Source organism: Oryctolagus cuniculus, chromosome 14 (genome assembly GCF_051225735.1).
Source record: "Oryctolagus cuniculus isolate XC-2025 breed Fujian yellow rabbit chromosome 14, ASM5122573v1, whole genome shotgun sequence".
NCBI classification, from domain to species: domain Eukaryota; kingdom Metazoa; phylum Chordata; class Mammalia; order Lagomorpha; family Leporidae; genus Oryctolagus; species Oryctolagus cuniculus.
Genome location: NC_142880.1, coordinates 22,243,779 through 22,265,187, shown reverse-complemented (window position 1 = coordinate 22,265,187; position 21,409 = coordinate 22,243,779).

Below are 21,409 nucleotides of genomic sequence, written 5' to 3'. Positions count from 1 at the left end.
GCCCGTTCTTTCCACTGGGATCTCACAGAGATCCTGCATTTAGGGGTTTTGACTGATAAAAATGATCATACCCTGTTCAGAGTGTCTTATCCTGACTTAAAATTGTATTGTCACTTCTGATGCTTAATTTTAGGTGCCAAATTGACTAAATTGAGGAATAACTAGAAAAGCAGTGAAGCATTGCCCTCCATGTGGGCAGGTCCCATCCAATCAGCTGGGGGCGCAGATAGACCATAACAGTGAAGCAAAAGTCTCCCTCTTTCTCTCTCTCCCCCTACCCTGTCTCTATTTTTTTTTCTCTCTCTCTCTCTCTCAAGTAACCCGTACATTCCCTTCCTCCTGATCCTAGACATCAGAGCTCCAGCTTTTTGACCCTGGGGCTCCAGGACTCACATGAGCAACCCTCTGTGTTCTCACTCATGTGACCTCAGACTGAGCCTTGCAGCACCAGCTTTCTGGATCTGAGGCCCTTAGACCCTGGCTGCAACACACAAGGTATGCAGCTTGCAGATGACCTGCCATGGGACTTCTCTACCGCTGCAGTCATGTGAGCCAATCCTAATTCCTCATGCATTCTCTCCTCTCTCTCTCTCTCTCTCTCTCTCTCTCTCTCTCTCTCTCATTTCTATCCCCTATTGTTTTCAACCCTGACAATTAACACATCATCATTTAAACATGGTTTGGATTTTATTTGTTGCCTAAAATTCCCCATAGCTTATATAGCAATTCCTCAATCTTTTAACAGTTTGATCATTTCAAATTTCTCATTATTTCAAATGCCTATAAAAAGCCCTGTTTAGAAGTCTTCACATAGGTTTCTACATATTTCCTAAAGACTTCTTGTCAGAGTTAACAGCTATTAGATAATCTTTATGATTCTTGAGCCACATAGCCAAATTTCTTTGCAGAAATACGATACTGATGTATCCTGCCCTAAATCATACACAGTCAACTATCTCACATCCCTCTTAACACCAACAGAATAATAAACACATTCTAATGGTTCTTTATGCAATAGATGAAAAGTGGTTTTAACTGTGATTAAATAGAGGGGCACACACACTATTGTTAACATATTTTAAGAGTAGGATATCAGGGTAAGCATTAGGCCTGGTTACTATGATTTTGGCTAAAACATTCAAACACATGTGTCCCACATTGGAGTACCTGGTTGGATACTCGGCAACAACTCCTAACTCCAGCCTGCTAATGCAGACCCTGGGAGGCAGAAAGGAAGGTTCAAGTTATTGGATTTCTGCCACTTATATGGTCCAGGGCTCCAGGTTTGGTCTTTTCAGGAATGAACTCCTGAATGGGATCTATCCATCTTCCTCTCAAATAAATACATTTTAAAATATTATAATATCAGTCTGAAATTCTGAGTTTATTTCCTGTCCTGTTTAAAAGGAAAACCAGAAAATATCCCAGAAATATATTAAGCAAAATTTGCAAAAATACAGGAAAGCCCAAAGAACAAGGAAAATGGGAAGAAAATTGTTGACATAAAATCAACAGGCAAGAGTCTAAACAGACTTCTCAAGGATTGAATCTGGGGAAATAGTATAGATTCCTATGCCTCAAAGATTCCTATGCCAGAGTGGTGAGCTCAGTTGTTTGGCTCAGTGAGGCTGAGATTCATGAATTCAATGAATGGACGTCCAGTGGAGTGCAGGGGTGAAAAGAGAAATATGCATGGGTGGTGCCAGAGCTCCCTAGGCTAATCCTCCGCCTGCGGCGCTGGCACCTGGGGTTCTAGTCCTGGTTGGGGCATGGATTCTGTCCTGGTTGCTCCTCTTCCAGTCCAGCTTTCTGCTGTGGCCCGGGAGTGCAGCAGAGGATGGCCCAGGTCCTTGGGCCCTGCACCTGCATGGGAGACCAGGAGAAGAACCTGGCTCCTGGCTTTGGATCAGTGCAGTGCGCCGGCCGCAGTGCACTGGCCATGGCAGCCTTTGGGGGGTGAACCAACAGAAAAGGAAGACCTTTCTCTCTGTCTCTCTCTCTCACTGTCTAACTCTGCCTATAAAAAAAAAAAAAAGAGAGAGAGAGAGAGAGAGAGAGAGAGAGAGAAAGAAGAAAAAAAGAAAAGAAACACGCAGAAATTGAAAGGCTATATTAAAAAAAAAAAAAAAATCCCCAGACACTTTTCCTGTTCTTCATTCAAAATGATCACAGCATGAAGAAACAAGAGATCGTAATGCTAATTAAAATAAGCCAGACCCCAAAAGATAAATAGCACACGTTTCCTCTGTTTTGTGGTAGTTCATAGATAGAAACAGTATACCAACGGTGTGATGTCCAATGATTAGGTGTATAGTTATAAGTACTGCTTCACTGAATCATAACCAGTGAATGACAATGTACTCTTATCTCACACATTTTTAAAAAATAAAAAAGAAACAGAGGGGACAGTGAGGACTCTTGAGGAGCGGCTGTGAAGGTGATCAGATAACAAAATCATTCATCTCTACTCCTATGTGCATTTGTTGGTCTGTATTTTGTACTTCAATAAAATATTTTAAAAAGAAAAAAATGGATATAATGTGTGGAGAAAAATAAGCCATGGTTTTTAACTGTCCCAAATTAAATTTCTAAATCTTTTACACTCAGATTCGAGAACAGGGTAGTGGCTGATCAGTCTTAAAATAGACCTGATCACTAGATACGCCTAACTCACACACTGAGCACTCCTAAAACTGTGTTTTGAGGGAGAAAAATATGGGTCACCCAAAGGTTGAGGAAAATTGCATCAGAAAAGAGAAACATCCAAGATAATACAATAGACAATTTGATGCTAGGATATATAAAGGTAATCCAAAGATTGAAACTAAATTTAGAAGCCAGTGTTGGCGGCCTAGTGGGTACTCTGCTTCTGATCTAGTTCCCTGCTAGTGCACCTAGGAAGGCAGCAAATGATGGCTCAAGTGCTTGGGTGCCTGCCTCCCATGGGCAAACTTGATGGAGTTTCTGTCTCCTGGTTTTAGCCTGATTTGGCTGTGGCTGTTTCAGCCATTTGAGAATTGAAACAGTAGATGAGGCCAGCACCGTGGCTCACTTGGCTAATCCTCCGCCTGTGGAACCAGCACCCCGGGTTCTAGTCCCGGTTGGGGTGCCGGATTCTGTCCCGGTTGCTCCTCTTCCAGCCCAGCTCTCTGCTGTGGACTGGGAAGGCAGTGGAGGATGGCCCAAGTGTTTGGGTCCCTGACCCGAAGTACCCGACTCCTGGCTTCAGATCAGCGCAGTGCCAGCAGTGGCTGCCATTAGGGAAGTGAACCAATGGAAGGAAGATCTTTCTCTCTGTCTCTCTCTCCCTCGCTGTCTAACTCTGCCTGGCAAAAAATAAAATAAAATAAAATAAAATAAAATAAAATAAAAGGAAAGGAAAAAAAAAAACAGTAGATGAAATATAGATCGATCTCTCTCTCTCTGTCTCCTCTTTCTCTTTCCCTTCCTCTCTCTCTCTGTCATTCTATCTTTCAAATAAATGAACAAATCTTTTCAAAAGATGCTGTCTCTAAAGTAATAAATAAAAATATACTTATTTAGTACCCTCAGGCCAATTATGGAGTCTATTATAATGATAAAATAAAAACAAGAGATTCCCCAAGAAATGGCAGTTATCAGAGAATAGAAAAACTCTCTTGGAGATTAAAACTATAACTGGAAAAATCAAAATGAAATTCAAATTGAATAAAATAACCAAAATACAAAGTGGAACACAAATAGAAATTACAGAAAAATTTCAAATATCAATTCAGAATGCCCAGCAGTTGCAAATGTCGGCACATGATTACCAAAAAAAAAAAAAAAAAAATCCATATCCTGAATGTAAAGAAGGACGAGCTTCCTTCAATCCTCCATGCAATAACACTGTTGAGAGATTTCAGGGACACTAAAGGACAAGGCAAGTCTTCTAAAATGTCTAGAGAGAGGAAACACAAGACACTGTGAATCTGATGAACATCAGTCTGATTGCTGGAAGAAAATACTCTGAGGGAAAAGAATTTTAACTGCAAATTTTGTATAACAAAGCAGTCACTTGAAAAGGAGGAATGATAAAGGCAACTTTGGACATAAAATCATCCATACATTTGACCTCCCCCATATCATGCATTAGGAAATAGGCTGAGGATTGCACTATGAGACAGAGGGACTAATCAAAAAATCTTAGAACAAACACACAAACAGAAGTTGGACTCAGGGAAGTAAAGAAGGGAATTAACAGGATAACATCTATGCGGAAAGGCTAAAAATCATTAGACCTGCTGATGAGGGTGGTGGAAGAGGGCAGGGTACTGATGTAAGTGCTTTTCACATTTCTTGTAGGCTTGGATTCAATAAATCAGTAGAAAAACATGAGGTACTGACACAGCATAGGCATAGGGTAAAGTGGAAAATATATGGAGAGTAAGTAACTCTGGGGATGAGAAAATTGAGGCTACTATGGCAACAAAGATATATGATATAGTGCATTTTCTGTTTTGAGTTGAACAATGTTTATTTGATCATTATAATATAATCCTAATAATCAGCTCAAATGCATTTAATCCAGATTGGTTGTATCTGCTTTTTATCTGCAAACCATTAACAGGACAATAGAAAACATAAAAGCAGGTGGGGATGAAAATATCATGAAGTTGAGTTATTGATTCCAATATGTAAACTTAGGCAAATACTTTGAAAAATTTGAAATGGAGAATGTTTCGAAGAAAACTGAAGAAATGCATCACCTTTATTTCTTATCTGAGTAACCTCAATACAAATATATCACTTCAGCAGAAAATGTTAAAAGTTTAACCCTTATTTTAGCAGTGTTAATAAATATATTTATTACACATCAAAAGTTCAGACTCTGAATAAATTCTGAATGTTCAAAGTAGCTGATTTGTTCTCAGTTTATTTCTGATATTATTTTCTTCACATTATTACTCCAAAATAGGATGTAGAGTGTGAGAAGTGAAGACAATATAATTACCTGTCTCTGTATAAAAAATGAAACCAGGCATATTTTCCTGTCTCTAGTTAAATAACTGTGAAACCAAACAAAAACAACCTAGCAGTTGGCCCTAGGAAATATTTCCTCCTAGAAGATAAGTCTCTACTCCAATCAAATCACACTACATATCGAAAGCCAGAACCAGAACAAGACTCACTGAGACTTCTGCCTTGTGTGTCCACCAATTCAACCCATCCTATCACAAATTTTGCTTAATTCCAAGTTGCTCACCTTGAAAAATCCACCCAAAGATCACCAAATGAAGATCCTAAAACTTAAATAACAGGGTTGGCACCGCATCTCAATAGGCTAATCCTCTGTCTGCAGTGCCGGCACACCGGGTTCTAGTCCCAGTTGGAGCGCTGGATTCTGTCCCAGTTGCCCCTCTTCCAGGCCAGCTCTCTGCTGTGGCCAGGGAGTGCAGTGGAGGATGGCCCAGGTCCTTGGGCCCTGCACCCGTATGCGAGACCAGGAGAAGCACCTGGCTCCTGGCTTCGGATCAACATGGTGCGCCAGCTGCTGCGGCCATTGGAGGGTGAACCAACAGAAAAGGAAGACCTTTCTCTCTGTCTCTCTCTCTCATTGTCCACTCTGCCTGTCAAAAACAAAACAAAACAAAACAAAACAAAACAAGAAACAAAAAAACTTAAATAACCTTCTCTACCTTCTCTTTTTTCTTAAAACACAAATAGGGCTCTGCCAAATTCATTTTATCCTTTGCAGGAGTCAAGTTTAACAAACTTGATTTTGCTGAAGCAACAGATTTTCCTGGTAATCTTGCCTTGAGGTGGAGGGTCTTAAAAAATAGTATAGAATTCACCAAGATACAACAGAAATCACTTTGTGGTGCCAACATTGTAGAAAAATGGGTTAAGCCGCCACCTGCAATGCTGGCACCCCTAATGGGTGATGGTTCAATTCCTGGTTGCTCCACTTCCAATCCATGTCCTGGTAATGCACTTGGGAAAGCATCAGAAGATGGCTCAAGTACTTGGACCTCTGCCACCCACAAAGGAGATGCGGATGAAACTCCTGGCTGTTAGCTTTGATCTGGCTCAACACAGGCCATTGTGGCCACTTGGGGAGTGAACCAACAGATGGAAGACAGTTGGCTCTCAGTCTCTCTCTCTTCCTCTCCCTCTTCCCCCTCCCTCTATATAACTCTGCCTTTCAAATAAATAAAATAAATCTTTAAAAAAAAGAAAGAAATTACCTTGCCATCTTGCGTCAAGGTCACCTTGAAGCAGGGTCCTCTCCTGGAGTCTCCTGTTGCCCTTCTTTGGCCATGCTGAGCTAGGTTCTGTGTTAAAAACAAACTATTACTCGCATGAACTCAATTCTCAAGCACTGAGTTTATTGTACATCCTAGAAATGTATGACCATGTTTTAAGAAACCCTTAGTAAGCTAATCAGCTTTGAAAATTCTTCCTGTTGATAAAAATCTATCTTGTTACTAATGATGTTATCTGCCTTTATCTTTTTCTATTGTTACTTGTGAATTCATAGGACAAAGGATACATACAGGTCTGCTACATGCATTTTTCAAGTCAACTACAAAGAATCACCAGTGACAGGTCGCAAGAGCTAAATGCCCTTATGGATTAAATGTTCCTTGGGTCATCTCTCAAACACTTGGACTTTTCTCATTATCTCCTTGTTTTGTCTATGAAAATCTGGATCTGCCAACCATCTGCTCAGCACAACTTGTAATAGTGCATATTTGTCAGTTCTTCAGTTGGAAAACACCAGAAATTAACATGGGGTCCAGAGCTGCACAGTACTCAAATGCTGTGTTGGATCATCTGTAATCATACTTCCTTGGTTTACATCAGTCTATGCAGACATCTCCTATGGGGCAGATTCCTGCCCCTTACAGAACTCAGTAAACCCCAATTTTTGCACTCTAATTTCTAAGCAGTAAAACTTAAAAAAATGCTATCAAAATATGGTCATTTGGTGGAATTTTCAATATGAAAAGCTCATTCTAAAACTGTTATAGTAAAATGAGAATTGTAAACAGTAGTTTGAGAACCTCTCTCAGTGAAACAATCATTTAACTGACAAAAAAAGATTAAGTTTTCAAAAAATTAAAACCAGAAAATTAAACAACAAATAAAAAGAATCAAAGTTTCTACAGGTTTTCCTAAGGGTATATTGCAAATTGAGAAACACGATTCAAGTAAATTACAGTGAAAACTACTGAGTCTCTGTGGCTCACTCCTACTCTATTCTCATCCCAGTGCAACTAAGGCTCTACTCAAGGTGGGTGAGTCCAGGAAGATAGGTCCCCCGGATCTCAGTCCACGGATGCATTTTACCCCATGGAGGAGTGGAAATCAATAACTCTGATCTCTTGTTGACATTTTCCCTACTGACTCCCTGCTACAGAAGCTCTGTTTCAAGTAGGCACAGTCAAGATGGAGACTTCTATGCACTATTCCCAACTGGCAAGAGGAAAACCTTCCCAGGCAGAGCTACAGACACTGAGCAGGCAGAGGGTACTGGGCGCTGGTCATACTCAGCACAACTTGCCCATATTTTAGAGACTCCACATGGTGGGGTAAAGGGGGAGGGGTACAAGCCAAGAAAACCATGGACTCTCATCCCTAGCCATCACCTGGCTTGTAGAGCAGCAATTTCACTCCAGAAGTAAGCCCTGTCCCGTCACCCAGCTCCACCTCAGATGCTCACAAGCTGTGCCTAGACAAGAATCAGGGCAAAAAGAGAGAATGGCCAATTCCTCAGGCACCTCACTGATGGGCAGAGACTGCCTGGAGGCTCAAGTTGGCAACATTAGAGGCTGCACCCTGCAAGGTAAATAAACTTCACTGAAGTTCCCCACTCAATCAGTAAAGAAACAAACAGACAACAGCAGAGCCTGGAGGAGGTTGGTATCCAAAGCTTCTACAGTACCTTGTCTAACACCCAGTTTTCAACCTAAATAATGAGATAAGCTTTGTAGATCGAATGGTAGAATACTTCCAAAATCTGCCTGCTGAAATCCAAACCCACAATGTGATGGAATTAAGAGGTGAGGCTATTGGGAGGTGATTAGGTCATGAAGATGGAGCCCTTCTAGTGTCCTTAGAAGACACTTGATGGAGCCAGCATTGTGCTGTAATGGGTTAAGCTGCCATCTGCAGTGTCAGCATCCCATACCCATCCCATATGGGTGTCGGTTTGAGTCCTGGCTGCTCCTCTTCTAATCCAACATCCCTGCTGATGTGCTGGGGCAGGCAGCAGAAGATGATCCAAGTGCTTGGGCTTCTGCACTCATGTGGGAGACCTAAAAAAGCTCCTCACTCCTGGATCCTGGATCCTGGATCCTGGTTCCTGGCTTTGGATTGGCCCAGCTCTGGCCATTTTGGCCATTTGAAGATTGAATCAACGATGGGAGATCTCTCTTGCTGTTTCTCTCTCTCTCTTTCTCCCTTTCTCTCTTTCTCTCTCTATGTAACTCCGCCTTTCAAATAAATAAATAAATCTTTAAAGAAAAAAAAAAACGCACTTGAGAGCTTACCCCTGCTATCTCTGCTGTTAGCCATTGGAGGATAAAAAGCATCCTCACCAGACACCAGATCTGCTGGATTCTTGGAGTTCTCAGCCTCCTGCACTTTATGAAATCAGTTTTGTTGCTTCAGCCACCCAGTCTATGCTATTCTGTTATAGCAAGCTAACCTGAATAAAATAACAAGCAAAGAAATAGAGAAATATGCCCCATTCACAGGAAAAATAAGCAGGATCTAGAAATTTTTATTGGATTGAGATACAAAATTCATCAAATAAAGATTTCAAATCAGCAAATATATTCAAAAACTGAAGGAAATCTTGTTAAGGGAATATATGATAATAGTATCTCACTAAATAGATAATACCAATAAAGGTATTGAATTACTGAAAATAAATCAAATGGAAATTCTAGAGTTGAAAAGTAAATAAATAAAAAATTCACTAGAGGGGCTCAACAGTAGATTTGGCCTGGTAGAGGCGAAAAAATCAACAAAGGTGAACACAGCACAGTACAAATAAACTATCTGAAGTGCAAAGAGAAAATATAATGATGACACATCCACAGAACATCAGGTAAATGAGAGCAAAATTAGTGCAGCAGTATTCTAGAAGCACCAGAATAGCAAAGAAAAACAGTGCAGCAGAAAACTTACTGGGAGAATTTACGGCAGAAAGCATCCCATCTTTGATGAAAAACATTAATCAAGACGTGCCAAGATTTCAGCGAACTCTAAGTGGGACAGTTGCAAAGAATGCACACACAGACATGAATAATCATAATATTGAAACCTAGAGAGAAAATTTTAAAATAGCAAGTGAAAAATGACTAATGTTTCCAGTACTTAAAACTTGAAAGAAATTTACTGCACTAAAAGCAGTGTGCCACTAGCTAAAGGATGGATATTAAAGCTCCAAAAATTAACTTATATATCTGTGGCCAAATGTCAATTAATGAGTATGTCAATGACAATACAGTTGGAGAAAAAATAGTCTTTCAACCATTGGTGCCTAAACACTTAGTTATATGCATTAAATCAGATCTGTATAGCATATCACTCACAAAAATTAGATCAAAATAGATCATGAACCTATGTCGACAAACTAAACTTACAGAAAGCCTAGAAGAAAATATAGCAAGAAATCTTTGTGAACTTGGGTTTTGTAATAGTTTCTAAGACATGACATCAAAAGCACAAACAATAAAAGAAATGAAATAGATAAATTAGACTTTATCAAAGTTAAAAATATTTTTATTTAAAGGACAGCATTAAAAAAGTTAAAATACAAGGAATATACAGGAATCCTGTATATGACAAGGACTTGTATCTAGAATTTATAAAGAGCTCTTACACTCAAACTATGAAAAGAAAAATAACCTAATTAATAATAAGTAAAGCTCTTGAATATACAGTTCTCCAAAGAAGTTGTGTAAGTGACCAATAAGCACATGAAAAGGTGCTGCATATCAGCCGCCATCACTAGGAAAGTAGAACTCATAACTACATACAAATCATTTCATATCTACTATTATAGTGATAATTACTGTATTTTTTTCTAAAAAGAAAAAAAATCTTTTAAAGTTTCCACCATATAGACATGATGAACAGTTGAGGAGATATGCATATTTACCCTGATTAGACATTATATAATACATAAATGCTTTGAAACATCACCAAATACCCCATAAATGTGTACAATTTTTATGTGTCAAATTTTTTGAAAATTATTTTAACAAAGAAAACACATTAGAGGAGATGGGAGAAAAACTGGAACTTTCATACTTTGCTACTGGTAATGTAAAATAGTGCAGTCATTTCAGAAAGCAGTTTGTTAGTTCCTCAATACACTAAACAGAGCTATAACGCAACCTTAGATATATATGTCAAAAATGAAAACATACATGCAGACAAATGCTGTATTAAATGTTCATGGCAACATTATTCATAGCAGCCAAAATGTGGGATTAATCCAGATGTTTGCTAACTGATGAAATGGATAAATAAAATGTGGCATATTCATATAATAGAATATTTTATAGATTTGTAAATTCAGCAATTTTTTAAAAAAAGATTTATGTATTTTAAAGAGTTATAGAGAGAAAGGGAGAGACAGACAGAGATCTTCCATCTACTAGTTTACCATAGAGATGGCCTCAATGGCCAGGGCTGGGCCAGGCCGAATCCAGGAGCCAGTAGCTTCCTCTAGGTCTCCCACGTGGATGCAGGGGCCCAAGCCTTGGAGTCAAACTCCACTGCATTTCCCAAGCCATTAGCAGGCACTTGGATCAGAAATGTAGTGCCCAGGACACTAACTGTTGCCCATATGGGATGAAGTATTGCAGACAGCAGATTAAACCACTGTGCCACAATGCCTGCCCAAGACAGTAAATTCAGACGTAAGCCACACCATGGATAAATGTTGATGACTTACTTAACTATGCAAAATCAGTCAGTTATGAAAAGTGTCGCTCCCCCTCTTCATGGAGGAATGACACAGGACCCTGCGCTGTTTTTCGTCTGCTCGGCCCTCCCCGGGTTTGCTGCTGGTTCTTCCCGGGTTGGCTACCGTCCCTTCCACCTCCGTGGAAGGGCGGTTCTCCCTGCCACTTTTCCCCACTTCCGCAGGGCGAGCGGCACACCGCTGGCCGGCTCTCTCGGGGGCTGCACAGGTGTTCCTTCAGATAGATGTTCCTTCTCAGATGTTCCTGGTGCATGTTGTCTCTCTCCTCCTTTATAGTCCTCTTCCACCAATCCCAACTCTGCTACCCACATGCCGAGTACGCTGCTCTCCTCCAATCAGGAGCAGGTCCTACAGTATATTGGTTGAACTGGAGGCAGCTGTGTAGAAGCTGTTTCCCTTCTCAGCGCCATATTGTGGGAGAGCAGATGCATAGAATAAGTCTTAATTCCAATAACTTAGTCTAGTCCAAGTTGCTCCCCACAGATCCCCCTTTCTTTTTATTTTTTTTGGCATTGATACGTGCCTGTCTTCGGTGCCCCGTGGCACACACTCTGCTCTGCTTGCTAGAGTTGCCCACAGGTGCTTACAAGCCCTACCAATCAGGCAAACCGAGTCCGGGTCCTCTCTTCGCCATGTTGTGAGGAGGTTTTTAGGCGCTGATGCGTGCCTGTGTTCGGTGCCCTGCAGCGCATGCTCTGCTCTGCTAGAACTGCCTGCAGGTGCTTACAAGCCCTATCAATCAGGCAAACCAAATCCAAGCCTTCTCATTGCCGTATTGTGGGGAGACTTATTGATATTAATTCGTGCCTGTCTTCGGTGACCTGTGGCGCATAAGCTGCTAGCCGCCCGCAGGTGCTTACCACCTCCCTAATCAGGCAGACCGAATCCAAGCTCTCTCATTGCCGTCTTGTGGGGAGACTTATTGATGTTAATTCGTGCCTGTCTTCGGTGACCTGTGGCGCATAAGCTGCTAGCCGCCCGCAGGTGCTCACCACCTCCCTAATCAGGCAGACCGAATCCAAGCTCTCTCATTGCCATGTTGAGGGAGGCCTTATTTTTCTCCATTTCTCTATCTCCGGGCATTCCTATCTCTCCCATTTTACTTCTATCTACCAGCATTCCCATTTCTCTCATTTTACTTCTAAACTTCTGTTTCTCTTATCCCTGCGGCTTCCCGGCGCCCGCCCCGAGGCTGCTTCTCGGCGGTTTCCCGGCTCTGAGCAGCTTCAGCCCGCGCCTCTCTCATCTGCGCGGCTTCCCGGCTTCGCGCGCCCGCACCACAGCCTCGCACTAGCCCAGCGTTCCCTATCTACTTGTGCCTCGCACGCTCTCTCTGCACACAGCAGCCTCCGCGAGTCACACAGCCCCAGCTCACGTTTCCGCCACTGGTATTCAATCTAAGTTCCCCGGGCTAACCTGGTGAATTCAACCCAGCTCACGTTTCCGCCCCACGGTTTGGCTTCCCGTCCTTTGCTTCCCGGGCTAATCTGATGGATTCCAACCTGGCAGCCCACATCTCTGCCTCTGGTTCCAGATTTTCGCCTTTTGCACCCCGGGCTGACTTAAAGAATTCCAAGCTGGCTTACGTCTCCGCCACGGCCTGCCCCCGCGGCTTCAATTTCCCTAACATTTTTCTCTACCCGGTATGTTTCCCTAAGTTTTCTTCCAACAATATTCCTCCCTCATTTCTCCTGGCCTCTCCCCACAGTCCGTATCCAAGTCTAAGTTTCTTATAGGTTTCACTTTCACTTTCAACCTGCAGTCCGTATCTGAGTCTAAGTTTCTTCTTGCTTTCACTTTAAATCCTAACTTCTTTCCCACAGTCCATATCCGAGTCTATGCCTAGCCTTTCAATAGCTTCTTCCGGCACCTTTTCTGTCCGGCTTTTCCCTAGGCTCTTTGCTAGTCTCTCTCTCCGGTAATTTCTCGCTTCTTCCCGTTTCTTCCCTCCTGGGTTCCCTATCCGAGTCACGGCACCATTATGTCACTCCCCCTCTTCGTGGAGGAGCGACACAGGACCCTGCGCTGTTCTTTCGTCTGCTCGGCCCTCCCCGGGTTTGCTGCTGGTTCTTCCCGGGTTGGCTACCGTCCCTTCCACCTCCGTGGAAGGGCGGTTCTCCCTGCCACTTTTCCCCACTTCCGCGGGGGGAGCGGCACACCGCCTGCCGGCTCTCTCGGGGGCTGCACAGGTGTTCCTTCAGATAGATGTTCCTTCTCAGATGTTCCTGGTGCATGTTGTCTCTCTCCTCCTTTATAGTCCTCTTCCACCAATCCCAACTCTGCTACCCACATGCCGAGCACGCTGCTCTCCTCCAATCAGGAGCAGGTCCTACAGTATATCGGTTGAACTGGAGGCAGTTGAGTAGAAGCTGTTTCCCTTCTCAGCGCCATATTGTGGGAAAGCAGATGCATAGAATAAGTCTTAATTCCAGTAACTTAGTCTAGTCAGAGTTGCTCCCCACAGAAAAGATCATGTGATTCCACTTGTATGACATACTTAGAGCAGCCAAAATCATACAGACCAAAAAACAGAACTGTGGATGCCCACTGGCCCCCGACATGGTAACATGGCTGGTCTCATAAACATCCAGTGATGGAGACCTGGACCCATGAGTGAGCAAACTGGCTTTGTCTGGCTCTGGTGGGGCAGCAGCTCAACGCAACCCAGACTGGGTGTTCAGCCACCAAATCTGCACCTAGGCCTTGGAACCTGTCCTTACATTGATACTGGGTGATGGATAGGAATACAGTGCATTTGCTAGTGAAAAATAAGAGCAAAGTCCTAATACAAGCTACAACATGGATAAACATTGAAAACAGCATGCTAAGTGAAACAAGCCAGTGACAGGCCATGTTTTTTTGTGGTTTCTGTGGGGAGCAACTCGGACTAGACTAAGTTACTGGAATTAAGACTTATTCTATGCATCTGCTTTCCCACAATATGGCGCTGAGAAGGGAAACAGCTTCTACACAGCTGCCTCCAGTTCAACCAATAAACTGTGGGACCTGCTCCTGATTGGAGGAGAGCAGCGTACTCGGCATGTGGGTAGCAGAGTTGGGATTGGTGGAAGAGGACTATAAAGGAGGAGAGAGACGGCATGCACGAGGAACATCTAAGGGGAACATCTATCTGAAGGAACACCTGTGCAGCCCCCGAGAGAGCCGGCCGGCGGTGTGCTGCTCCCCCACGGAAGTGGGGAATGTGGCAGGGGGAACCGCCCCTCCACGGAGGTGGCAGGGTCGGTAGCCAACCCGGGAAGAATCAGCAGCAAACCCGGGGAGGGCTGAGCAGACGAAAGAACAGCGCAGGGTCCTGTGTCGTTCCTCCATGAAGACGGGGAGCGACATAATGGTGCCGTGACTCGGATAGGAAACTAGGAGGGAAGAAACGGGAAGAAGTGGAAAAATTCTGGAGAGAGAGAGACTAGCAAAGAGCCTAGGGGAAAGCCGGACGAAAAAGGTGCCGGAAGAAGCTATTGAAAGCCTAGGCATAGACTCGGATATGGACTGTGGGAAAGAAGTTAGGATTGAAAGCGAAAGTGAAAGCTTTCATAGACTCGGATGCGGACTATGGCGGGGAAGCTAGGAGATTGAAAGCGAAAGTGAAACCTGGAGGAGGCTTGGACTCGGGTGCGGACTGTGGGGAGTAGCCAGGAGAAATGAGGGAGGAATATTGTTGCAAGAAAACTTAGGGAATCATACCGGGTAGAGAAAAATGTTAGGGAAATTGAAGCCGCGAGTGCAGGCCGAGGCGGAAACGTAAGCCATGTTGGAATTCTTTAAGTCAGCCTGGGGAACAATAGGCGAAAATCTGGAACCAGAGGCAGAGACGTGGGCCGCCAGGTTTGAATTCGCCAGGTTAGCCCGGGGAACTTGGATTGAATGCTAGTGGCGGAAACGTGAGCTGGGGCTGTGTGACTCGCGGAGGCTGCCGCGCGCAGAGAGAGTGTGCGGGGCACAAGTAGATAGGGAACGCTGGGCTAGTGCGAGGCTGTGGTGCAGGCGCGCGAAGCCGGGAAGCCGCGCAGATGAGAGAGGCACGGGCTGAAGCTGCTCAGAGCCGGGAAACCGCCGAGAAGCAGCCTCGGGCGGGTGCCGGGAAGCCACAGGGATAAGAGAAACAGAAGTTTAGAAGTAAAATGAGAGAAATAGGAATGCTGGTAGATAGAAGTAAAATGGGAGAGATAGGAATGCCCGGAGATAGAGAAATGGAGAAAAATAAGGCCTCCCTCAACATGGCAATGAGAGAGCTTGGATTCGGTCTGCCTGATTAGGGAGGTGGTGAGCACCTGCGGGTGGCTAGCAGCTTATGCGCCACAGGTCACCGAAGACAGGCACGAATTAACATCAATAAGTCTCCCCACAATACCGCAATGAGAAGGCTTGGATTCGGTCTGCCTGATTAGTAAGGCGGTAAGCACCAGCAGGCGGCTCGACCAGAGTATGAGCCGCAGGTCACCGAAGATAGGCACGAATCAACACCAATAAGTCTCCCCACAATACGGCAATGAGAAGGCTTGGATTCGGTTTGCCTGATTGCTAGGACTTGTAAGCACCTGCAGGCAGTTCTAGCAGAGTAGAGCATGCGCTGCAGGGCACCGAACACAGGCACGCATCAGCGCCTAAAAACCTCCTCACAACATGGCGAAGAGAGGACCCGGATTCGGTTTGCCTGATTGATAGGACTTGTAAGCACCTGTGGGCAACTCTAGCAAGCAGAGCAGAGTGTGTGCCGCGGGACACCAAAGACAGGCGCGTATCAACGCCAAAAAATAAAAAGAAAGGGGAAGACCTCTTTCTCTCTCTTTCTATCTCTCTCTCTCTCTCTATCTCTTTTTCTCTCTCTCCCTCCCTCCCTCCCTCCCTCCCTTCTGATGACCTGCCTTTTAAGTCAATCAACCAATACATCCTTTTTAAAAATTAAAATGTCATAGATTTTTAAAGTAGTATTAGTTTCACACAGAAGTTGCAAGTAAGCTTCAGAACCAAACTTGGATTAAAAAAAAAGATATTTGTAAGATAGGGGTCACCCTTTTAGAATAACGCACAGCATAGGTCACAGATTTCTTAGTCAATTTTTTAAAGGACGTCATAGAAAAATAAAGGGTATAGATCCCTAAGGATCACCAGCCCATGCTTTTGTGAGGCAGATTGGAAAAGATGAAAGAAGGGGGGTGGAGGAGGGAGGAGGGTGGAGGAGAAGGAGGAAGAGGGAGAGCAGGAGGAGCAGAGGAGGAGGAAGAGGAGGAAAGGAAGGGAGGGAGGGAGGGAAAGTGGAAGGAGAGAGGGAGAGAAGAAAACTCACTCATTTCAAAATTGTCTCCTTAAAAATTTCTTGACCAAGGCAAATAAAAATGTAGAAAGCACAGGACTTGTTGAATTTGGATCACCCTAAAAAACAACTGGAACCTATAGTTACCCTGTATTCCCCTTCCTAAAAGGTACGAATCTTTTTGCTCCCTGCTTCTGCTTTGAGTCTGATTCTTCCAGTATTCAAACAAAACTTTCTAAGCTCAGCTGAGCTTTAAATGATGGTCCTCCAAAGGAAATAGCCCTTGTTGTTGGATTTGGAGTAATAGTCCCCATAGAATTAGGGCTACTATCAGGAAGTTTCCCAAGCTTAGATATGAATGACAAAAAAAAAAAAAAAAAAAAAAAAACTGGGAGAATGCGGTGGTGGACACTGTGCTTCAAGGGGACTTCAAGGTCCCCTGCTTCTTGGGGCAGAGTATGCCCAATATAACATCTTGTTCTTTTTCTAATTGTTTAAGTAAAAAATCTAGATCACTTTTTCAAGCTTTCTTCTTGTTAAGCATGAGCATATATAACTATAGTTTCTCCTCTTTAAATAGGAGGGGTTTTTATTAAACCCTCAAATATTAATGTAGTTGTATATTTTACTGAATGCATAAAATGATTTTTGCACATAATAAACTTTAGACATTTTTATTTCTTTTTCTCTTAAAATTTTGATTGACAAGTTACAACCATATACATTTACAATATATACAATGATATTTTCATGTATGTTTACACTCTGGAATGATGAAATCCCACTAAGTACATATATTTCTTTTTGATTAAAACATTTAAAATCTACTCTTTCACTAAACTTTAGTGATCAGTTGCACAGATTGATGACAATAAATAGGAGTTCTTTTAATGATTCAATTCAAAGGAATTTTAAATTTCTGGGTTTTTTTTCATCCTTGGCTTATTCAGAAATAAATTTTTATTTATTATCAATTTAATTGCCTTTGTATACAGATAAAAAGAATGCATTCTATGTGATCTTTACAATTTGAAACTTGTTGAAGCTTGCTTTATAACTTAGAATATGCTCAAATTTTAAATTTAAAAAAAAATCCCTATAATGCTCAGACATGCATACCAAGCCCAGTGGTTGCTCACTCTCTTGGTTTCTGACTTTCTGATTGTTTTTTGCCTGTGAGGATTTCTCTTGTTTTCCCATTCAGTTGACTCACACATTAAAAGTGAATTTAGAAAATATTCTATCCATCAAGATTTGCCTAGGACCAGGACAAACTAATTAACTGTCGAGGATGCAAGAGAAATTTGCAGGGTGATAAAAATGCACTATATCTTTACCATAGTAAGTATTCATAGGAAGTATACACACACACACAGATACACTCATATATATATATAAATTTATACATGTACATATTTCGATAGTCACTGAACTGTACACCTAAAAGTGAGTGAATTTTCCAATATTTAAGTTACATCTTAATAAATCTGATTAGAAATACTTTACTATTTTTATTAACTATATTGGAAGTACATCTGTTTACTATGCAGTCAACCATATTGCCTTAAAAAAAAAAAATCATTACCCACTGTGGCACAGGTGCCCTGACAAATTTCAGGCAGCATTTAGAATATGTCTCAATGGAGAAACAAACAGCAAGACAACTTGCAAGACTACCACCATCAACCTGAACTTAAAAACTGAGTCACCAACACTAACAATCGAGAATGAGATGTGATGAGACGTGTGAAAGCACTGGACACAATTTCTGATAAGGTGTGGATGAAATCTCCCTTTGCTAGAGAGGGAAGCATGATAAGATCACTACAATGTGGTAAAATTTGTTATTTCAAAATAACACGTCCTCAGGTGATAATTCACACTGGCTGGTGCAGCAGAGTACAGCGTGCTTCTATTTTTGTCTTAAGGAGCAAGAAAACAGATTAATGGAAAGTTAAATCTTTCAGGGGAGGGGAGGAAGCTGCAGTCCAATGTCTCTGCATCCCTACACATAAGGATCTGAGGCTGCTGGAAAGAGAGGAAATGGACTAGAGGCAAATTTTAGTGATTTTTTTATTTCACTTAAAACACTGTCTCTTGTTTTAAATCTTCCATGCTTTCAGATTATCTTGCTTCCAATTGGCCTCAAAAATTACAGTAGAATCTTTTGGGTTTGGAACATAAACTTCATTAAAGCATTGCAACGATGAGCCAAGCAAGATGCTTAGAAAGAAAATCAAACAAATATCAACAGTTTTATCTCTCAGTGAGTGAAATGTAATTGCTGACATTTGCTTAATTGGAATAATGGGTGTGTCATTCCAAATATGGATCAAGTGCAGATACTTTTCAACAAGGCCTCCCTAAGGAAATGCTGTGTGGACCTGTGCTCGGGAAGCAGTATTCTGCAATAATAGTAGAAATATATTCTGCAGTTAATAGGTTTAAAACGGTTGCCAGTTTTAATATGTTCTACCTAAAGATACAGTCATTTTACTGAAGAGAACTTACACTGTGGAAAATAAAAAATGTCCTCAATAAATTGAAAAATGTAGGTTCCCAAATCTCCAAGGAACGAATGAGGAAGGGAGAATTTTGCTCAGCTTGTAATGAGCAGTTGTGTAAAAGAATTTTAGGACTGCTGGAGTCACTCAAACAGTAACACGACAGTAACATGTCCCTTTCCATACATATGAATAGAGATTTCATGTATGTGTATGTGTATCATCTGTTTGATCTGATTTCCTTGATACTAGGCAAGTGGACATTTGGAAGAATCAAATGTAAGGTGTTAATTTGCTGAATTACTACGAATATAGAAGAAAGCAAAAAGTAATAAAATTAATGCAGGATGAGATTTCTATTCTTCTCAAATGATTGAATTGCATCTACAGATTATGTCTGATCTGTAAGCTATCTTTGTTAGAAAGGTGATAATTGTTATACAATGTCCTAAAACATTATATGACACTTTATGGAACGTTTATCTTTTAAAGGGTCAGCAGTAACATCTTTCATTAATCTGTAGGAAGCATGTGGATAGTTTTTCCAAATTAATGCATAATCTTAACTGCCTTAAATTTATGTAATAAACAACTGATGGTTTACTTTAGGGCATTTCATCCTCAGCACTGAATTCATTTGAATTACAGTGTTGCCAGAAGCAGCTCAACCCGAGAAACATGTTTTCATGTAAGCAATGAAAGAGGTAACACTGTGACTTTAATAATACAGCAATATTGTCTGCATGCCCAGTTTAAATGGTTTGTTAATGGCATATTATTCCAAAACTAGATTGTTATAATGAGAAAATAGCAACACCTGCTTTGCCAAGACTGGGAAGAATTTAGAATAAGATAAAGAAGCTAACAAGTAAACAGTCACAGTATCATTTTCCACTAATGGAAATAAGTGGCATTGAGCCCAGGATCACTATTTTCACCCTATTTTTGGTAGAAGACCTTCCCTGCTTAGCAAGAAATATCTCTAGCCAATCCCTTTTCAAATACTTATTTCTAAAGCATAACTAGTTAGATCAGATTGCCTTTCTCTATAGCATAATGCTCTGAAAAACAAAAGTTAACTTTGAATGATAGCATTTATCAACTTGATAGCCCTTAAAACCCAAGTAACATAACAAAAGGAATGTGCTTAATAACACAGACTTGTACACTCAAAAATGCTTAAAATACACACATACACACACACACACAGCCTCGTTCAGCTCTTCCTCCATTCTTTATTCCTGAGATACTATTAAAATTGATCCAACTCTTAAAACTCTTGTTCAACATATTTATATGCAAGTCCATTCATGTCTGAAGAAGGATGGAATTCCTATTTCTTACTGAAAATTATATCAAGCCTGGAATTCCAGTGTGTATAAAATATTCTAACCACATGAAAAAAAAAACTCAAATGTCATGGACAAAATCAAGTCCAACTTCTCAGTCATTAAAAATAGGCATCTTTTGTGGAAGTGGCTTCATCTTAGCCTTTAATTTTAATGTGATTGTTGGCTTAAATATGTTTTCTAATCTAGATATAAAAAGCATTTTAAAATCATCTTTATGCTCAAACTGTCACCATAATAGTTACTGTGGTAAAAGGTTTTGGTTTGTTTGTTATTACTGTTGTTGAATTTAAGTCACAAATAATTGTGTTATCATGTGTAATGATATTTTACAGCACAAAGCTGCTACATTATAGCTTCCAGTACATGCAATCATGCAAATAATATAAAATATTGTTTTAAAACCATCCAGGAGTTTATTATTAAGTAAATACCATGTACCTCAGGCATTTGGTAAGAACTCACATTTAATTTACATAGAAAATCATTAAATATTATTTATGAGAGAGTAAACATAACTATTCACCTAATTAAAGATCAATCCCATATATAAATTAGAGTGTGGGCTTATCTAGAATGCCCATTGGTGAGGATCAGAGATTTGTTGCTACTCTTGGATGTTAGGCACATATTGTGTATTTATAAATATATCCACACCAAAAAGGCATTAGCCAAAGATAGAGTAGCAAAAGAAAAAAACAGAAAAAGAAAACTTTGAAATGCTGTTATTAGAAACAATTTACTATTCTCCAAGCACAACCTTACCTGTAATTCACCAGAATTTAAATATCTGTCTACCCATGTGCACTCATAGAGGTAGCTGTTTAGACATTCTTTGTCTTAATCATAATTTAAAAATTTCTACAATGAATTTCTCCAGAGCTTGTTTACAGATTTGACTAACAAATAGAGCAATGCAAATCCAAGTATTTACATTTCTGGAAATCATCCAATGTCTCAAATTTTAACTATTGAAAACTGTAACATTTTTAACAACAAGGTATACTTGGAGAGATAAAAAGAACATGTTTCCCAAATAAAAGAAAAATTCTAAGTTCAAAAGCTATAGTTATTGCTGCTAAGGATTTTCTTCTGGAAATCTTAGCTGAGGAATATTGGATTTGTGTTGTTCTCAGGTGCTTTACCATATTACTAAGAGTAGGATTTCTATTGATACTAAGAATAGGATTTCTATTGAAAGAAGGATAAAGATTTACTTATTTGTAAGCGTATTTTTTTTTCTTGTCAGTGTGTGTTAGAGAAACACAAAGAAAAGGTGTTGACGTTTGGAGTTCTAACCATACCAAAAACCACAATGATC